Genomic DNA, 20469 nt, shown 5'->3' on the forward strand with positions numbered 1-20469 from the left:
TTCAATAAAAACGGAGGTACGATAAACAAAGGTATGATGAAATATTAGTTAGCTCTTGCAGTTTTGCCTAGAAGTTCCTCATTCTTTGTCTTTAGGAGTTTTTAAAAATCTAATGCTGTTGTTTCATCTGAATTGAGAGACTGAGAATACAGTGCATTAAACTGAATTTTCTTTCTGTTAAATGAAGAAAAGGGTTTTTTTGTTTGTTTGTTTGTTTTGTTTTTTGGGAGGGGCCGGGGGAGATTCAAATCATTTCCTTTTAGAGTTAACTATATTCCTGATCTGCCAGTGAACCTACTGTCTGGAACGAAAAATACAAGTATTAAGAGTGTAATTCATATTAAGAGAGAGAGCTCTAGCTAGATCCTGGGAAGTCTTCAACTGAGATTTGAATACAGAGATTCAGTTACTGTAGTAACTAAATACTAGGCTGCTGTATTTGTTGGATGTAAAGAGGAAGAATCTAAAACATGGAATATATTCTAGTATCTTATGAAATTACAATCTGGTTAAAATTTTACTTAAAGTGTTTCTAAATATGGATTAATAAAATCCTCTAAAAAGAAGGTACTTTGGATGTTTTCAAATAGCCCAGAGTTTTAGGCTTCTTCAGCATCTTTTAGGGTTCCTCATTGCCTCCCCATCAAAATCATGTAAGAAATATGTATTGAGTGCTGTGAAACTACCATAGTGCTGCGAGGAGAAGCTTACAGTCTAGTGTACATTTTCAAGTTTGTATTTCACCACCTGCCCTGTAGATTCTCTTTTCTGGCCAGCCTGGCGTATGGTGGTGTGTGATTGGGTAAGAGCCTGACTTCAGAATGAACAGTCCTGGGTTTGAATTTCAGCTCTGCTACTGATTATTAGTTTACCCTTAGGCAGATTACTTGAACTCTGTGAAATAGGGCTAATATAATCGACCTTAAAAGATCGTTTCAAAGATCACATCGCAGGACACAGGCAAACAGCACTGTGTCTGACATTTCAGTGCTGAGTCCATGGCGATTGCTGTTACTCCCCTAGGGTCACTTGAATTCTGCCCTGTCCTTTCTCTTCTCCACAGTTCTCATGCTTTAGTGTACTTAGGATATGTTTCCCACCCTAGTTAAATTCATCTTTCCTAAATTAGAGTGGTTCCTAACTTGATGAGTTCACTTCTGATGAAGGTCTTACCAACCCTGGCACTGATTGGGAATTGTGATTTAGATTTTTGTAAACATTGGATCTTTCCAAATTGTTTATAAGCTTCCTGAGGGCAGAAGATGGCACAATGGTTTCTTTAACTCAGCACAAAACCCAGTGTCCTTTCCTAGTAGAAGTAATCGATGAGTAATTACTAAATCTCAGATTATCTTCATCTCTAATCAAATTATAGAAAACAGATTTAATGGGGCGCCTGGGTGGCTCAGTCGGTTAAATGGCAGACTCGTGATTTCCGCTCAGGTCATGATCTCACAGTTTCTTGAGTTTGAGTTCTGCATCTGTGCTGACGGTGTGGAGCCTGCTTGGGATTTTCCCTCTCTCTCTTCCCCTTTCCCACTTGCACTCTGTCTCCCTCAAAACTAATAAATAAACTAAAAAAAACCCAAAACATTTAACCATTTTATGATCTTATCTAACCTTGATTTTATAATGACCATTAGAGCAATGCAGTTTTTTATTCCAAATGGATTTACTTCGTAGTATTTTTTTAAAAAGTGTATTTATTTTGAGAGAGAAAGAGGGGCAGAGGGTGGGGGGGTGGAGAGAATCGCAAACAGGCTTCGCACGGTCAGCCTGGAGCATCAGCCGATGCCGGGCTCGGTCTCCCAAACAACAAGATCATGAACTGAAATCAAGAGTTGGACGCCCAACCGACTGAGCCACCCAGGCACCTTTGTTTACTTCCTATTTTTAAAAACTGGACTTAATGTCATAAATTCATGAATTTTGTATATTTCTTCATATACAGCATCATATGGTAGTTTTGGGCTGGCCTTAGGTTTCTTTTCCTCTCACCATTCCAAATGACATTTTGTGAAGTAACTCTGTAGGTATACACGAATTTCATATCTGTGTGTGTGTGTGTGTGTGTGTGTGTGTGCATTTACATACCTATGTATGGGTGTGTGCGTGAAATTTTAGGCTTGCCTGGGATTTTCCTTAGTGTCTAATAAGACTAATTTCTTAGTTTCAAAAGTTGGTAAGTGACTTGTTAGGATCCAGTACCTTTTTCCTATTTTCTGGTTGTGGCAGGGTATGGGAATTCCTAATGCTGCTTGTTATGGGAGAAATGTGGGGGGCATTGTGAGAACTTTGCTTTTGGGGGGGCTGCTTCGAATACCCCAAACTCTTGAGTTTCACCTTTTGCTACCGATTGTCACTGTTCCTTTTGGGATGTCAAAAGTGTAGAGGGACAGGAGTTCCGAGCTTATCCCAAAGCAGCTGGTGGCATCAGCGTAGAATTATTACGATGGTTAGGTCTGTGTTTGCGTTTGATATTCCACTGAGGGTGGCACTGTTGTAAGGTAGGGTTATTTGCTTTGATGTCTACTGCAGAGACTTTCCCCTGGAAAAGCTTTGTTTTTAAATATGAACTGTCATCTATAGGTCCCTCCAGCTCAGCTCTCCTCTTAACCTGTGTGTTTTCATTGACTACCGTGTCGAGTTGATGAGACCCTCTTTTTAGACTCCAGGGGCTCCGTTCAGTTTTAGAATCCGTTCCGGTGGACAAGCTCATTTTCAGTTTGTGTATTCATCCACTTATTTCTTGACCAAATATTGGCACCCACCGTGTGGAGGAGATAGCAGTGCACAAAACTGGTCAGGTCCCCGCCCTTGGGGGGCTTGCATTCACAGAACTGGGGATGGGGGTTTGGCAACATGAATGAGTTTTATAATAGATGGTTGCAAATGCTCTGGAGAAACAGAAAGAAAGGAAGAGGGGTCATAGGATGGGTGATGAGGGGTTGCAATTTCAAATAGGAATTAGGAAGACCTGATAGAGAAGGTGACATTTGAGTAAAATCTGACAGAAGTAGATCTTGTGTATCTCTTCAAGTGTGGCTTTATAGATTTATAATATTGACACCCTAATTGATGCTAGCCTGTCTTCTCTACTGAAGAGTCCTAGTTGCTTATATTTGCCCTTACACGGTCCTTTTCTTTCTGCCTTTCCCTTTTTTGCCTTTTATTGTTTTACATGCTTTGCCCTGAATATATAGCCTTTTTACTTATAGTTTACTTTGAGATATATTTGACTGAACCTTGTTTTCTAGAAGGAAACACGCAGAGTAAGAGACTCTTTCAAAAACTACTTTGAGTTTGGTTTAGTGTTTCTCTTGCGGAGGGAGCGGATATTAAAACGTTCAGGCCCACCCTCCCTGCTTCCAAGTGGGAGCCTTCTGAAACGCTCGTAACAAAATGTGTCCTAAAAATTTGGAAAGAATCGATACATGAAATATTAAAAAAAGAAAACAATCACAATTAATGGGCAAATGGAAATTAGAATTAGCTAGATGGCAGTTTTGTTGGTTACACTCTCGGTTTGCCTGTGTGGGTAATTTAAACCGGAGAGAGAATCTGCGGATGACGGCTTCTGTGATCAAATGCTCTTCAGTGTCCCAGATGTGAAACCACAATGTCACGTTTGTGTAGCAGCGTGTTCTGCCATTATCTAGTCACCTTTAATCATGGATTTATGAATTGAATTTATTTGTAAAATTTGGTATATGCAGAAAGACATAAATGAGAGGTTATTTAGATAAATAAAAGTTACTAATGGAATCAAGTTGTCTAGAACTCTGTTATTTTGACAAATAGATTGTCATACTGATATTTTTAGAATGAGATTTTCAGTGTACTGATGTCAAAATCGTATTTTCCATTTCAGTTCAGTGTCACATATTCAGCATTATGTGCCTGTCATCCATTATGAAATGTACAGTTTGACAGTATTTGAGGCTATTGTAGCTGTATTGGAATACTTCAAAAATGGTACAAAATACATAATATAATATAATATAACATAATATAATATAATATAGTATAGTATAGTATGAGGTATTTTTAGCATTTTTAAGTTAAGGAAGCAGGAACTGCTGTGGAATATTAAACAAACAAACAAAAACTACCTTTCTCTGTTTGAACTTCTATAATTATATGCATAATATTTATTTCTAATCCTACTTTCCATCCTTAAAGGCTGGTTAAATGATTATACTTGTAGATATACCCAGGTGTTCGGGTCTGAAGGGAGTCCCATCTGCCCACATTTTAGCAACCTGTAGGCCAGCGTTTCTTGAACTTGAGCGCCTGGTATATCTGCCATTAAAAACATAAATAAATAAAAAGTTAAAGAGGCTAAATTTAGTATTATCACTTGTCTGTACTGCCATCATGTTTATGAAAACACGTAGGAGCTCTAAAAGATTTTGAAGAGCAGGTCTACTGTCTTACCCAGCGCACCCCCACCCCCAACTTTTTTATGTTGGCAAAATGTAAACCTATGTAAAAATAGACTAGTTTGATGAACTAATGAAATGAATTCCCATTATCCATTACCCTGCTTTAATAGTTAACAGTTCCTGGTGAATCTTGTCTCAACTGTACCTACCTCTTCACACCCCCCTACCCCGTCAGTTTCCCTTGCTGACCTCTTCACTCCCCTCTACCCCCTCAGTTTCCCTTACCTACCTCTTCACTCCCCCCTACCCCGTCAGTTTCCCTTACCTACCTCTTCACTCCCCCCTACCCCATCACTGTTTCCCTTACTTACCTCTTCATTCCCCCCTACCCCGTCAGTTTCCCTTACTGACCTCTTCACTCCCCCCTACCCCGTCAGTTTCCCTTACTGACCTCTTCACTCCCCCCTACCCCGTCAGTTTCCCTTACTGACCTCTTCACTCCCCCTTACCCCATCACTGTTTCCCTTACTTACCTCTTCATTCCCCCTACCCCGTCAGTTTCCCTTACTGACCTCTTCACTCCCCCCTACCCCGTCAGTTTCCCTTACTGACCTCTTCACTCCCCCCTACCCCATCACTGTTTCCCTTACTTACCTCTTCATTTCCCCCTACCCGGTCAGTTTCCCTTACTTACCTCTTCATTCCCCCCTACCCCGTCAGTTTCCCTTACCTACCTCTTCACTCCCCCCTACCCCATCACTGTTTCCCTTACTTACCTCTTCATTCCCCCCTACCCCGTCACTGTTTCCCTTACTTACCTCTTCATTCCCCCCTACCCCGTCACTGTTTCCCTTACTTACCTCTTCATTTCCCCCTACCCCGTCACTGTTTCCCTTACTTACCTCTTCATTCCCCCCTACCCCGTCACTGTTTCCCTTACTTACCTCTTCATTCCCCCCTACCCCGTCACTGTTTCCCTTACTTACTTCTTCATTTCCCCCTACCCCGTCACTGTTTCCCTTACTTACCTCTTCATTCCCCCCTACCCCGTCACTGTTTCCCTTACTTACCTCTTCATTCCCCCCTACCCCGTCACTGTTTCCCTTACCTACCTCTTCACTCCCCCCTACCCCATCACTGTTTCCCTTACTTACCTCTTCATTCCCCCCTACCCCGTCAGTTTCCCTTACTCACCTCTTCACTCCCCCCTACCCTTTCACGGTTTCCTTTACCTACCTCTTCACTCCCCCCTACCCTGTCATTGTTTCCCTTACCTACCTCTTCACTCCCCCCTACCCTGTCACTGTTTCCCTTACTTACCTCTTTACTCCCCCCTACCCTGTCAGTTTCCCTTACCTACCTCTTCACTCCCCCCTACCCTGTCAGTTTCCCTTACTTACCTCTTCACTCCCCCCTATCCCGTCACGGTTTCCTTTACCTACCTCTTCACTCCCCCCTACCCCGTCACTGTTTCCCTTACCTACCTCTTCACTCCCCTCTACCCTATCACTGTTTCCCTTACTTGCGTCTTCGCTCCCCCTGACCCTGTCACTGTTTCCCTCACTTGTTACCTGTGGAAGGAGAACCAGTGTGGAAAGAGACTGATGCTTAGTGCTCAGATTAACAGTCTCTTCCTCTGCTCTGCCATGTTGTGTCACCCCCGCCTGCCCCCGGTCCCGTGGATGGAGGGATGGAGGGATGCACAAATAATCACAAAGAGAATAAAGGGGACTTTCTAGACAAATGTCACTTAAAATTCTAAAAAGTGACCTTTCATATTTATGGTCTCAGATTTTGAGTTGGAATTAAATCTAAAGCTTCCGGTTTAGTACAGGCTCCACAAAGACACTTCGCTAGTGTTCTGTTTTTTTTTTTTTTTAATTAATTAATTAATTTAATTTTTTTATATGAAATTTATTGTCAAATTGGTTTCCATACAACACCCAGTGCTCATCCCAACGGGTGCCCTCCTCAATACCCATTACCCACCCTCCCTTCCCTCCGACCCCCCATTAACCCTCAGTTTGTTCTCAGTTTTTAAGAGTCTCTTATGCTTTGGCTCTCTTCCACTCTAACCTCTTTTTTTTTTTTTTCCTTCCCCTCCCCCATGGGTTTCTGTTAAGTTTCTCAGGATCCACATAAGAGTGAAAACATATGGTATCTGTCTTTCTCTGTATGGCTTATTTCACTTAGCCTAACACTCTCCAGTTCCATCCACGTTGCTACAAAAGGCCATATTTCATTCTTTCTCATTGCCATGTAGTACTCCATTGTGTATATAAACCACAATTTCTTTATCCATTCATCAGTTGATGGACATTTGGGCTCTTTCCATAATTTGGCTATTGTTGAGAGTGCTGCTATAAACATTGGGGTACAAGCACCCCTATGCATCAGTACTCCTATATCCCTTGGGTAAATTCCTAGCAGTGCTACTGCTGGGTAATAGGGTAGGTCTATTTTTAATTTTTTGAGGAACCTCCACACTGTTTTCCAGAGCAGCTGCACCAGTTTGCATTCCCACCAACAGTGCAAGAAGGTTCCCGTTTCTCCACATCCTCGCCAGCATCTATAGTCTCCTGATTTGTTCATTTTGGCCACTCTGACTGGCGTGAGGTGAAATGAGTGTGGTTTTGATTTGTATTTCCCTGATGAGCGACGTTGAGCATCTTCTCATGTGCCTGTTGGCCATCTGGATGTCCTCTTTAGAGAAGTGTCTATTCATGTCTTCTGCCCATTTCTTCACTGGATTGTTTTTTGGGTGTGGAGTTTAGTGAGCTCTTTATAGGTTTTGGATACTAGCCCTTTGTCTGATATGTCATTTGCAAATATCTTTTCCCATTCCATGGGTTGCCTTTTAGTTTTGTTGATTGTTTCCTTTGCTGTGCAGAATTTTGCTAGTGTTCTGTGAGAGAGTAACATTTATCCCTTTATGAAGATGGTTTGTTTCTATTTAAGTTTTCTAACGGTATTTTGTGTATCTGCTATCACAAAAAAAGTGTGAAATATGTATCTTTGATGTTTTTGGCATTTACAATGTGATGTAACTGAAACTGTCCCTCGGATTTATAGAATGTATTTTAAGGTACCTTTTTCAGTATGCCCGATTAGGCATTTCAGAAATTGATTGATCCAGTATTGTACCTTTTTTTTTTTTTCGGTTGGCTTAATACCTTCTTTCAAATTTTTGAATGTATAAATGTGAGTAGCAATAGGTACAAAGTGAACGTGGTTTTTAAGAAGTTTTAAAATATGTTTTGGATTTCTAGTCAGATGTTTGTATCACATTCCTTTTATAAATTTTAATATTAAAAAACTGCTGGGGTGCCTGGGTGGCTCAGTCAGTTAAACATTTAAACATCTGACTTCGGCTCAGGTCACGATCTCCTGGTTTGTGAGTTCGAACCCTGCGTAGGGCCTGCTTCGGATTCTGTGTCTCTCTGTCTCTGCCACTCCCCCACTTGTGCTCTGTCTCTCTCTCAAAAATGAATACAATAAAAATATTTAGGGGCGCCAGGGTGGCTCAGTCGGTTGAACGTCCGACTCTGGTCCAGGTCATGATCTCACAGTTTGTGGGTATGAGCCCTGTGTTGGGCTCTGTGCTGAATGCTTGCTCGGAGCCTGGAGCCTCCTTCAGATTCTGTGTCTCCTTCTCTCTCTGCCCTTCCCCTGCTTGTGCTCTGTCTCATTCTCTCAAAAATAAATGTAAAAAAAATTTTTTTTAAATACTTAAAAAATGAAAAAAAACTGCTTCCTTTGTATATTGATATCCTTTTGACTTTGGCAAAGAAATTATAGAAATCATATAAAAATGTATCTTGGATGGGGCGCCTGGGTGGCTTGGTCGGTTAAGCGTCTGACTTCGGCTCAGGTCATGATCTCACGGTCCGTGAGTTTGAGCCCCGTGTCGGGCTCTGTGCGGACAGCTCAGAGCCTGGAGCCTGCTTCAGATTCTGTGTCTCCCTCTCTCTCTGACCCTCCCCTGTTCATGCTCTGTCTCTCTCTGTCTCAAAAATAAATAAACGTTAAAAAATATTAAAAAAAAATGTATTTTGGTTAATCTGTCAGCAAGAAGGAGCAATAATGTGATCTTTAATGGCTGTCATTGCGATTTCTTTTTATAATTGGTAAAATATGACACTGAAAAGAATTATAACCTGTAATTCATTGGTGACCTACCCTGATTATGTGATTTATCAGAGAAGCTACAATTTTTTGACAAAAAGTTTATGAAATTTAAAATTCAGGATTCAATAAATAGCCAACATTTATGAAGGATCTTTGATTTTTTTTTTGAAGGTGGGTATAGGGAGATGAATCAAATATGATAGCGTATTACAAATTGTAGAAAACTGCCGCGTGCAAAAACGAGGCTTAATTCCATGGATGAGTATGTTATTCTCTATAGTTACATACTCCTATGGTTGCTTTTAAGTATGCCACACTTTCTAATTATTGTGGCTTTGTGATTTTAAAGACATGAGAAACCAGTAAGTACCAGAAGGCTCTTTCCAACAACACTTCTGCTATGGGATATCCATTCTCCTTTAAAAAATTTTTATTCCTTATTTTGCCCCATTGCATTTTAGTTAATAGTGCCTGACAGGATCCTAAGTGTTAATGTAGCCAGTTTAGAACTTGGATTCCTTCAGAGCAGATTTGTCCAGTATGGTTTAAATACTCTTGACTAGCAGCTGACCAACTCTTAAGTAACTGCTTTAAAAATGTACACATCTGTCCACATATACCCTGTGAACAGTAGAACTCCTGAGTAGAATCTGGCTTTAATAACCTCATTAAATTAAATACCCTGTGTGTGTGTGTGTGTGTGTGTGTGTGTGTGTGTGTGTGTGTGTGTTTTAAGGTTTTGTTCTTCTTGGGAAAAGTCCATTTTTGTTACTTTCAGAAACATTTTCGTAGATTAGGTCCTGCAGCTTTAGAATTAAGTTAAATTTTTCTTATCCTAAATGAGAATCCAAAGTGTTCAAATTCCTTCATTGTAAACGTGAGTCTTCAACTCCTCACTTGGCTTTTACATCATAAATGTTATTGATATCACTGCATCTTTAAGAACGTTTTCTGAGTTGTTGCACGCATGCCCTCTTAAGAATTAAAGATGGATCAAGGAAAATGATGTTATTGAACATAAAACTTTCATATGTTTCTTTTTTCCACGTGTGAAATGAGTCCCCGTTTCTTTCTGCTGATTTTCTTTCACGTGCTCTCTTTCTAACACACTCTTGTCTCATCCTTTCTGCCCCTTTCCTCCCATTTGTTCTGTTCTGCTCTGCTTGGCTTTACATTTAGGCTGTTGCAGTTCTAAACCTTCTTAGCCAAGCCTTTATCTTCCTGCCTTGGTCTCTGTTCTTCCGTCAGATGCTGGCTTTCCCACCTCCTGGCCTGCATCAGCTCTCCTTTATTATTGGATTCTTTGCCTTTCTTTTTTGGATAGTGTTCTGCATTCCTCTGTTTGTTGTTTCTTGGTACTTTAGAAAAAATACTTAAATTCCTTTACTCTGCTTCCCAGAGTGTGTAATGAGAAGAAGAAATAGAAACAACTCTTGAAGGACAGGTATACAAGGCTCTTTAAAAAAGAATATGGTAGTGCAGCTGACACTATTTTAAAAAGCGTTCCCAGTTCAGAGTAGTTAGATAGAAGGAATAAATATTGCGATGGCTATAGGGAAGATGTTGCCTGACTTTAACAAAAAAAATCTGTTTTTAACTTAAAGAGGTTGTAGGCAGTATTTGTATAGCCAAAATACCCTTAGAAAATGTTAGAAATATTTTTATAGTTAAGACGATTATTGTAAAGTTATATTATTTGTATTTATCTTTATGGTCTTTGGTATTTTATGGTAAACCAGCTTCATCTATTTGTCTCCGAATACTTTATGAAAAAGGCCTATCAAATATAAGTAAATAAAAGTCAAAAAATTTCTTCTTTTCAAGTAGCTAGAAGTCCTCTCTTACCCGCTGCCCACTTCTCAAATTCCTTTTTACACAATTTGTTAGCAGTGTTTTATTGATAGACTTTTTTCTTCTCATTTACATTCAAGTAATGCCATCTATTTGTAGTGAAATTCTGTGAATAACTTATTTGTTAATCTTTAAAGTTCTAGAATATGCCTGCGATAGGTTTACAATTAATATAAAGTCATTACTGAGCAAAGGAGTGAAAAAAATTCTCTGTTTTTATAATAAAATGAAATTTGGAACTTCTTCATTTTCTCTATTTTTTTTGTTGTTATTTTCATTTTTTTTGTGGCCCTGGGGATGTGGGGAGAATGCTGTTTAGTTTTTTGCTAACTTAAGTACTTTTGGATTCCTAGGTTTAGTTTGTTTTTCCATTAATGGAATTTATATAAGTACGAGATACTTTTAAATCAAAGTTGAAGGTACTTAGTACTGCTTTTTTATCCCCCCTGAAACTTTCTCTGTTCATTTATGTCCATTATAACCTTTTAGGGGACTATCTGGAAATAAAAGCTTGGGGATAGTAGGTGGTATAATTGAAATGTAGACCATAATCTGTTCTTTGTTTGTTTTACCAAATTAGTTAGGGATTCTGAGGATACATTTTGAATATTTGTGTATGTTTAGCGTTTTGTTCCTTTGTGAGAAATCTCTCAGTGTGACTTGTTTTTAGTAGGATGTGTCTTGAATTGTGGGCCGGTCACTCTTGAAAAGTGTTAAGCCCTTTAAGCACACTGGTCAGACTCCGAGAGGGAAGCCTACAGGTTTATCAGCACTCCTTAGCCTGACAGCACAGCATACCCTTCTACGTTGCACAGCAACAGCCTCCTAGCAACCATAATAGACTGAATTTCTAAGAGTGACCAGGCCGGATGTAATAATAAAGCGAGAGGTGCAAACAGTTGTCATGGTTTTCTTTTCACAGTGAGCTAGTCCGATTCAGGGAAGCCTACCCTTTCAAACCTGGGCAAACTTCATATAAAACCGCTACCGTTTGTGCCCAGGCCTTCTGACACTAAAGGAGTAAGACTGCTACCAAATTCAGAACGATACTGGTTAAAGAAACAGGATGCTCAAAATAAAAAGAGGAAAGGATTATCACGTAACGAAGTTTCCAGGGAATTATGTTCTCAAAGACTCTTTAACCATAAACTTAAAATGGAGCTGTGGTAAAACAGCTACAACGAATATGCTTTTTAAAAATCAGAATCAGAGTTGTGTTTTCTCTCTTTGAGATCTGCTGTATTAATTTTTGTAGCCAGCTCTCGGAGTTTTGTTTGTAGTTTAAGTGCACGTGCACATAAACCTGATGCTCGTGAGAACTGAAAATTTACCTTATAAAGACGCCATTTGAACTATACATAAACAGTGTTTTTTGAAATTGTGAATTAATAGCTGACGGAGCAGAGGGTTTACCGAAGAAGAATGAAGTGGCAACATGTACAGTCCCCCACAGTGACGGGAAAAGTGTCTGTGATATTCCTGAAGGCGTAATACTGTGCTATAACTTTGTCAGCATTTTTCCTGTGTGTTCTTGAGTGTGCGTTTGCTTATGTAGCCATGAAAAAGAGATTAATTCAGATGCGTTCATAGCCTGGAACAGGATGCCTCCATCAAAAGAAACAGATCCTCATGGGGCCACACAGCCTTTGACAGCAAGAAGCTGTAAATATACACACACGCTAATACCCTTGATTTGTTCATCTTTTGTGGCAGCGTTTGGAAAAGATTGTTAAAGTGGCAGTTAGAGTAAAGACTGGCAATTACAGTAAAGAGCAGAAATTAGGTATTTGTGACCTATTATATTTCATTAAAAGACTTCCTTATTAAAATGGCACCGCTTACTCTCATTACTTGACAGCTGCCCTAAACAGATGAGAAAATACACGGCTTCAGCTAAAGGTAGAATCAACCTCTTAAGCGAGCGCATGGCGTGGAACCAAGCACGTCGTACACAAACTATTTCTTTTTTAAACAGTAAATTTGCTTTAGGTAGAGATGTTTATCAGTGGTTGAGTGTGGCGTGCTCTTTTGCATTTCTATAATAGTTTACCCGCATTGGCATTTTCCCATCAGGATATTTTAATGCCCCCACCTGACGTTGCACTAGCTTCCCAGTAGAGAGGATCTTCTTGTGAGGCATCAGAGATCCAGGGATCAGCTTGGAGGCTTTTTTCTGCTAACCGATGAATTATTATTCCAATCCAGTGTAAATACTACCTTTAGCAGGCAGAACCAAACTTTTGGAAGTTTTAGCACACGATTATTAATTTCTGAAATGCTACAAAAACTTTTTTAGTTTATGTTTATTTTTGAGAGAGAGAGAGAGAGAGAGAGAGAGAGAGAGAGAGAGAGAGACAGAACACGAGTGGGGAGGGGCAGAGAGAGAGAGGGAGGCAGAATCCGAAGCAGGCTCCAGGCTCCGAGCTGTCAGTACAGAGCCCAACATGGGGTTGGAACCCACGAACTGTGAGATCGTGACCTGAGCCGAAGTTGGACGCTTACGCAGCTTGAGCCACCCAGGCGCCCCTAATTTCTGAAATAGTTTTAATATTTTTACCCCTTAGTAAGCCAGTAGAGTCCCAGTGAGTTTCACACTAGAATTTAGGCATTACTTTCACAAGATGGAATTGTTTGTTTTTCTAGAGAAAACAATCACGATGTGGCCGTGGTTACCTTCCATGATATTTCTGAAGTTTTACTGCCACTTGACATTGTGGCATCCGTATTTTGCATAGCGACCGCATAGCACTTTCTAGAACCGTCCTCTCAGTGATTCTGAATTGTAGTTGAGCCTGCTACACCATCTGACCATTTGTAACTGTGTCCCTGTCTTTTGCATGGTGAAGCCTGCTGATGCACTGTAGTTCGTCTCTTGAGTGTGAGCTCACAGCTCACTCTTGAGGACACAAACACAGGTTCGTTGTGAAGCTGGCTTGTGGGAAGATCACCTGCCCCAGCTAATCTTGAATATGGAAGTTTGTGAGGACCGTCACAATATTAGGAGAAGGCTGTCGGAGTGCTTGCACGGAACTGTAAGATTTCCACAAAGACCCAAACTGTACCACGTGAGACAATCACATGCCTATTCTACACACACATATATCCATGACTCCTTGCGTCCCTACCTTACAAAATGTAAATACCTGATGCGTATCGTGTGAGGACCGTCAGCTTGCAAAATTGTTAGGCAGAGGCGTGAGTCCTAGTCTTTTGGGTAGAAGAGACCTGAGTTCAAGTTCCCGTTTAGTCGTTTGATAGGTAATTATCCTTAAACTTATCCCTTCACTACTTTGATCTCATATTTTTTAATGTAAGTATGGAGATATTGCCTATTCAGTTGGGTTGTAATGAAAAAGCGGAAGACAAAATGAGCTAAGTTAGCACGACAACCTGGAATTCGCAATCCCAGTGTGGATGGTCAGTAGCTCAGTCTCTGGTAGGGTATGAGGAAGGTTTTGCAGAAGAGGGTGGCTGCTGAAAATAGTAACATGGAACTGGATATAATTAGAAACAAAATTGTTTTCAAAGAGAGCTACGATGCGCTGTGTATTTTGCTAAGTCATTTCCAGTATTGGTCAGTAGAGAGGGTTTTTTAAAACTTTTATGGAGCGACCCCTTTTCACAGAGTCAGATCTGGGGACGTGACCTTTAAAGGTGGCGAGGGCAGCAACTGATAGGAACCGTATGTCCGTCCGGACAGATGAAATACTTATTCCCCGCACAAAAGGTAGAATTTAAAGAATAGAGCACGTTTCTTTATCTTGGTAAATATGTACAGCGATCGTTACATCCTGTAAACGTTTAAGCCTCTCTTCAAGTTCTTCTTGCGTGTAAAGAACTGTAAGAGCACACACAAGTGCCCAAGCTTGTGTTAACACTTGACGTTGTTGATCTAGGAGACCTGAAAATGAGTATCAGCTTCTGTTGAGAAGTAAGGCAACAGTGGAGTCCCATAAACACCCGATTACTCCTTTTTGGTCTAGCCCTAAAAAACGTTCAACGTGCTCCCCATTGATTTGTAAAATCGAGTTTAAGTTTTCACGTATACTGTTGTCGCTAAAGAGACCGTAAGGCATTTAATATAATGAGAAGATAGTATTTTCAGAAGAATAAGAAGTGGCTTTGAAATATAATGGTTTGAAGTAGCTAGCGGGATTAAACTGGTTTAGGCAATGGCTATCCTATTTCAATTCTTTGAAGAAGGTAATTTCAGCCTTAGCTTAAGGAGAGGAGGCGGAACAGAACGTGCTTAATGCTTAATGTTGCCTTGATATTTTAAGAGGGAGAATACTGAGCGACTGTGATACTTAGAGGCAGGGGAAAATAGCACTTAAGGGTACACAGCTACAGTCTTTTTTTATTTTATTTTTTTTTTAACGTTTATTTATTATCGAGAGACAGACACAGAGTGTGAGCACGGGAGGGGCCGAGAGTTGCAGAGACACAGAATCTGAAGCAGGCTGTCGGCACGGAGCCCGATGCGGGCTCAAACCCATGAACCGTGAGATCATGACCTGAGCTGAAGTTGGACACTTAACCGACTGAGGCACCCAGGCATCCCTACACAGCTACAGTCTTTTAGACAAAACCACCAGCTGTTACTGGTAGTTTGGTGATTTTAAAACAATGAATTTTTTTTTTCCTGAGCATGATTTATGTGCTTATATTGTTTTTTCTTTTGCTTTTTTTTTTTAAGTTCTATTTCTTTTCAGAGACAGAGCAGAGAAGGGGCAGAGAGGGGGAGAGAGAATCCCGAGCAAGCTCCATGCTGTCAGTGCAGAGCCTGACACAAGGCTCGAACTCATGATACAGGGCTCGAACTCATGAGCCATGAGATCATCTTCAGGTTTTAAATTTTAGAGCCAAATGAAATACAATTCTGTTCTGACAGAAGCCGGTTTTTTGACATCCACGAATATGTACCTCTGACTTATCTTGTACATAAGGTACAATTGTCCACTTGTAAAAATGTAGAACATAATTGTACCTTTTATGTTTAATTGAATATTATGTCCAGCTCAGTGAAGATTCATACATTAGCTTCATAAATACTCTTTGCATAGAAGTTTTTCTCCTACAAATGAAGACGTTTTCACTTGCTCTTTTTCATGTTATCTTTTTTTTTCCCCTTGATATTCTTACTGCTTTGAGTTGTTGAATTGGGGAGCTATAGTATGTGTACGTACACATTTATATACATGTGTATGTAAATATACACACATAGGTATGGAATAGCATACACTTGCTTTTCAGTACAGTCTCAAGTTAGAATTACTCATATGGAGATAATTGCTAGGTGAGAAAAACTAAACTGCAAGACTAAACTCTCACTATTGGTAAGGTCTTTTCACATGAACGTGTTTTATGCAAACTGTATACTGTACATAAATGCTGCTCTACATGTGAACAGAGGACGCCTAGGGTCACCAACCCCAGGAGGTCCTTCCTCTTAAAACCATGTGGATGTGAGGCTGCATTTTCTTAATATACTCAACCCAGACAGCAGATTGAGTAGAGAAGTCTACGTGAGAAGCCAATCATCTTCTTGTTTAGTTTTTTAGTTTTTTATTTTAATGTTTTTATTTTTCAGAGAGAGAGAGAAAGAGAGAGTGTAAGCAGGGGAGGGGCAGAGATGGTGGGGGGTGGGAGACGACAGAGGACCTGAAGCGGGCTCCATGTGGACAGCAGAGAGCCTGAGGCAGGGCTCAAACTCACAAACCATGAGATCATGACCTGACCCGCAGTCAGAGAGGTGCCCTGGGAAGCCAGTTGTCTTCTATTGAGCAAGACGTTAAAAGAAATTTATAAAAACAGAAAACAGGGGCGCCTGGGTGGCTCAGTCGGTTATGCGTCCGACTTCAGCTCAGGTCACGATCTCACGGTTCGTGAGTTCGAGCCCCGCGTCGGGCTCTGGGCTGATGGCTCGGAGCCTGGAGCCTGCTTCCGATTCTGTGTCTCCCTCTCTCTCTGCCCCTCCCCCATTCATGCTCTGTCTCTCTCTGTCTCAAAAATAAACATTAAAAAAAAAATTAAAAAAAAAAAAACAGAAAACAATGCCACTGTTCTCATTAATGCATTAATGTTTTTTTTTCTTTGGGAAAATTTAGGTATACTTCATAAACATGTTTATGTTAAGATGTAATGGTTTTATTGTCATTTTCAAATTAATACTGCTTTTCTACTTTATTTTCTAATATACTGACTGGATAGACATAGCTGGTGACGTACCAAAGCTTGTTATTACTAGCTGGAGAGAGTCAACATTGCCCATCTCCTCTTAACTCCGCATTCCACATTCAGATGTTACATTGCTAGCTTGAAATGAGTCATGTTGGGAGTATTTACACTATGGAAATGAGCAAAAGCTACAAATCTGGCTCTTTTGAGGGGTCGGAAGGGGAGCTGACAGACATTTATCGGTGCCCCACCAGACAGAACACACAGAAACAAAAGTTCTTTGGGGGTCTCAAAAAAAATTTAAGATCTAAGTGGGTTCCAGGACCAAAAAATCTGCTTACTATAAAAGAACTGGTTTTAATTACTTTACTTTGCAAGTTAACACCAACGTCCATGCTAATGTGTGATCAAAGCAGATTTTTAGCCAGGTGCTCTGCCTTTGGAGGCACTTTACCCGTCTCTCCTGTGCTGCCTTCCAACGAGAATAACTCCATGAAGCGATTTGAAGTCTATAAAGAGCCCTGTCCTTTGTGGTTCCCCCCATGACGAGCACACAGCTTAGTTACCTGTGGACTGATTCGAGACCATCCGTACTATGGTGACTCAGAAAAATGGAGACAAGGTTCCGGTCTGGAATAATTTTAGAGAAGTCTTCCGGAAGGAGGGTAGACATGAGATGGATCTTGAAGGGTGTATGGGTGTATTGCCGTGAGGAAGGAGTTAAGCACGTGCTAGAGGTAGAGGCAGATTATCTTGGTGTGAAGAATTTCTTGGGAAATAACGAAGCAGATAGAGTGGAATGGAAAATCGGGCGAAGGATTTGGAACTTAACCGGACAGGGCGTAACCAACCAGCGTTTACTTTTACCGTGGCTCAAACGTGAAGGTGAAAATGGTGCTTTAGGGAGATTAATCTGGCAGATGTGTGTGGATGAGCAGGGAGTGAGTCAAGCAAGGTAAACTTCTCTTGATCATCTGAAAGGAAGTAGATAGAGTGAAGAACCTGGCCTTTTAATTCCGAAAGACGTTGGTTAGAATCCTGCTGCTGCTCTGTGACTTTCAATTCATGGATAAAAATGTAAAACTATGCAGATGTAATAGCCAGTGGGGTTGTAAGTAACACGAAGAGCGTGGACGAGTTGAGTATCGATTAGATGCCAGTATGGTGCCAGGACTTTCAGTGAGAGATACTGTTTATGCTCCTTTTACTGTTACCACCTCCGCACTACTGGCATAATAATCCTTGTTTGATGCGTTATAATGAAGATTGGAGCTGGAGACCCATTATTGGAAATGAGATGTGGAAACAGGCCCAGCCCTAACCCTTATGGGTATAAGGATACAAATGGAAGCTCACTCATTGTGTTTCTACATACTTAAATGCGGCGGATCCGCTGTTAGGTAAAATATGCTCTTACCTCATAATTTGACCGATACAACTTTATAAGGTGACGGATGACCATTTAGAATTCTCAGTTTTTTGGGGTGCCTGGGAGGCTCAGTCAGTTAAGCGTCTGACTTCGGCTCAGGTCATGACCTCACGGTTCAAGAGTTCGAGCCCTGCATCCCACTCTGTGCTGGCAGCTCAGAACCTGGAGCCTGCTTTGGATTCTGTGTCTCCCTCCCTCGCTGCCCCTTCCCTGCTCGCACTCTGTCTCTGTCTCTCTCTGTCTCAAAGATAAGTAAACATTAAAAATTAAAAAAAGAATTCTCACGGGTGCCTGGATGGCTTAGTCGGTTAAGTGTTCGACTTCAGCTCAGGTCATGATCTCACGGTTTGTGAGTTCGAGCCCCATGTCGGGCTCTGTGCTGACAGCTCGGAGCCGGGAGCCTGCTTCGGATTCTGTGTCTCCCTCTTGCTCTCTGCCCTTCCCCCACTCATGCTCTGTCTCTCTCTATCTCAAAAATAAACATTAAAAAAAAAAGAATTCTCAGATTTTTTGGTTCTGTTCTAGAATATAGTGGCAAAGGGAGGACTGGCCTTCTGTCACCTCGTTCCTGTCCTGCAGTCTGCCTCCTCCTCCCCGTCTCCTAGGCTCTTGGCTGTAACGTGTCCACGTGCCCTATTCCTTGCAAGCTATGTATTGACTACCTCTTGGGTCTGGAGGTGGGTATGCCCGCCTCTCCATCTGCCCTGGGGCCGATAGTCCAGGGCTCTGCGAGGGGATTCGACTCCTGGAAATTTGCCAAGGCAGAGTCCAGAGGAGTCAGAGAGCATGGACCTGGGCTGGGCAGATTTCTCATTTTATGGGGAAGATCCCAGGGAAGTGGCCCCTTTTGCCTGGGTAGTTATCCAGCGTGAATGAGATTAGCAGGATGTGCTTACTGATCAGTTGTGGGGTATGAGAAAATGAGAGTGTCAAAGGTGAAAGATCACTGGGTTGCAGGAGAGTTATAAAGCCACTGAGAAAGTTAGGACAGATGAGGAGGGCCCTGAGTAACTGTTTTGCTCACCGTTGTATCCCGTGGCACCAAATCAGCTTCTAGCACGTTACCAAGTGCATGGTTGCGACTCAGTAAGTGTTGAAGGGCAAGATGAAGATACTTGAAAAGCTGTGCCAGTGGCGTGAGAAGAAAGGCATTCTAGAATAAAGAAGGAAAATAAGTTCTTGCGGGGCCAGTGTAAGAGCTTTGAGGGAGGAAGCATTTTGCTGTGCTTGGCGTGGTAGTGTGCGAGCTAGTTGTGTGTGGGGACTGTGCACATCTAATACTGGTATGGGTGGGACCTAGTGTGGTTGCCACTCTTTCTTAAACGAATAATTGAATAATGTTAAATGAAAACAGCTTTTAAGAAACGAATTGGATTTTAAGTTTAGAATGACCCGTGGCAAACACAAATTTGCACCATCAGTGAAGCGTGATGGTGGTCAAGGAACCTGAGATCGTTCCAGAAATGAAGAGATTCTGCGCAGTGGTGTTCGTATCAGATGGGGTGGTGAAAGGTGTTCAGGCCGGATGTTATGCTTGTAACCCGTTTGGAGGAGGGTAGAGGACACTGATTAACTGTAGATTAGCCACCGAAAAAGTTAGGTATAAGGGAGGGTGGTTGGAGAAAAAAAAACTTGAAGGAGCTGGGAGGGTTATCTTAGAAACATCTAATTGTGGCTGTGTAACACTCCTAGTTCTTTTGTTCAAAGTTGTGTTTCCAAGTATGGTCTAGTCACTTAGTTGACGATAACTATCCGATACCTCAGGTCAGAAAATATTCTGTATTTCATAATGACGATAAAGTCACAGGAAAGTCTGATAATAGCGTTAAAATTGCCAAGTTCTTTTTGAGAACTCTGGTGTGTTAATTAGTGTAGATGATTGCACTTTGGCTGTATCTGACTCGTAATCGACTAAATACACAGCAAACACCTGTGATTATTTTAGTGATCCTTGTCTCGTTCAAGTAACCCCAAATATGTGTATTTAGACTGTTGCCTGTTCATATAGACTCAGCTGTGCCTGTTTTCTGTGTTATTTTTCTAAGTTTAATGGGCCCACATAAAAATTTATGGTAACTGTCACTTAAAGTCATCTTTACCCTCAAAGAAAAAAAGAAAACAAACAAAACTAGAGCACCCCAGGTAGCTCTGATGCTGTTTATAGTGACTAAGTGATCAGATATATTCTGTACTAAGTTAATCTCTGATCCCATGGGTCAAATTTAGGGCAAAAAAAGCATGAACATATATAATAAGCAAATGCACTTAAGTACATGTTTGTATTGCTAAAATTTATTAGCAAATAAAAATCATTAGTATAAAAGCGATCTTGCTTGTTCTCTGCTGAACCGAAGATTTCTTTTTAAAATTTTCATAAGACTGAATAATCATCCATTTCTTATTAATTTTTGTAGCTTTCTGATCTGCTTATGTATTGTTTTTGCTTGTTTATTTTTAAGAAACAAATGTTTAATTATTATTACTAAAATTTTTTAAAAA

General features: G+C 40.9%; 1 protein-coding gene across 8 annotated transcripts in view; it reads left to right on the top strand.

The window, feature by feature from the left end:
- The window catches only part of RFX3 (regulatory factor X3), a 285490-nt gene that overhangs the window by 16960 nt on the left and 248061 nt on the right, over nucleotides 1-20469 (top strand). For 2 of the 8 annotated variants that reach the window (XM_042963658.1, XM_042963662.1), the window contains exon 1: nucleotides 18483-18647. The exons of the other annotated variants lie outside the window; for them this stretch is intronic. The gene's annotated coding sequence lies outside the window, so the exon portion shown is untranslated. Of the gene's footprint in view, nucleotides 1-18482; nucleotides 18648-20469 lie in introns of those variants that run through there. 8 annotated transcript variants of the gene reach the window in all.

This window comes from Panthera tigris, chromosome D4, assembly GCF_018350195.1.
Source record: "Panthera tigris isolate Pti1 chromosome D4, P.tigris_Pti1_mat1.1, whole genome shotgun sequence".
Classification (NCBI taxonomy): Eukaryota; Metazoa; Chordata; class Mammalia; order Carnivora; family Felidae; genus Panthera; species Panthera tigris.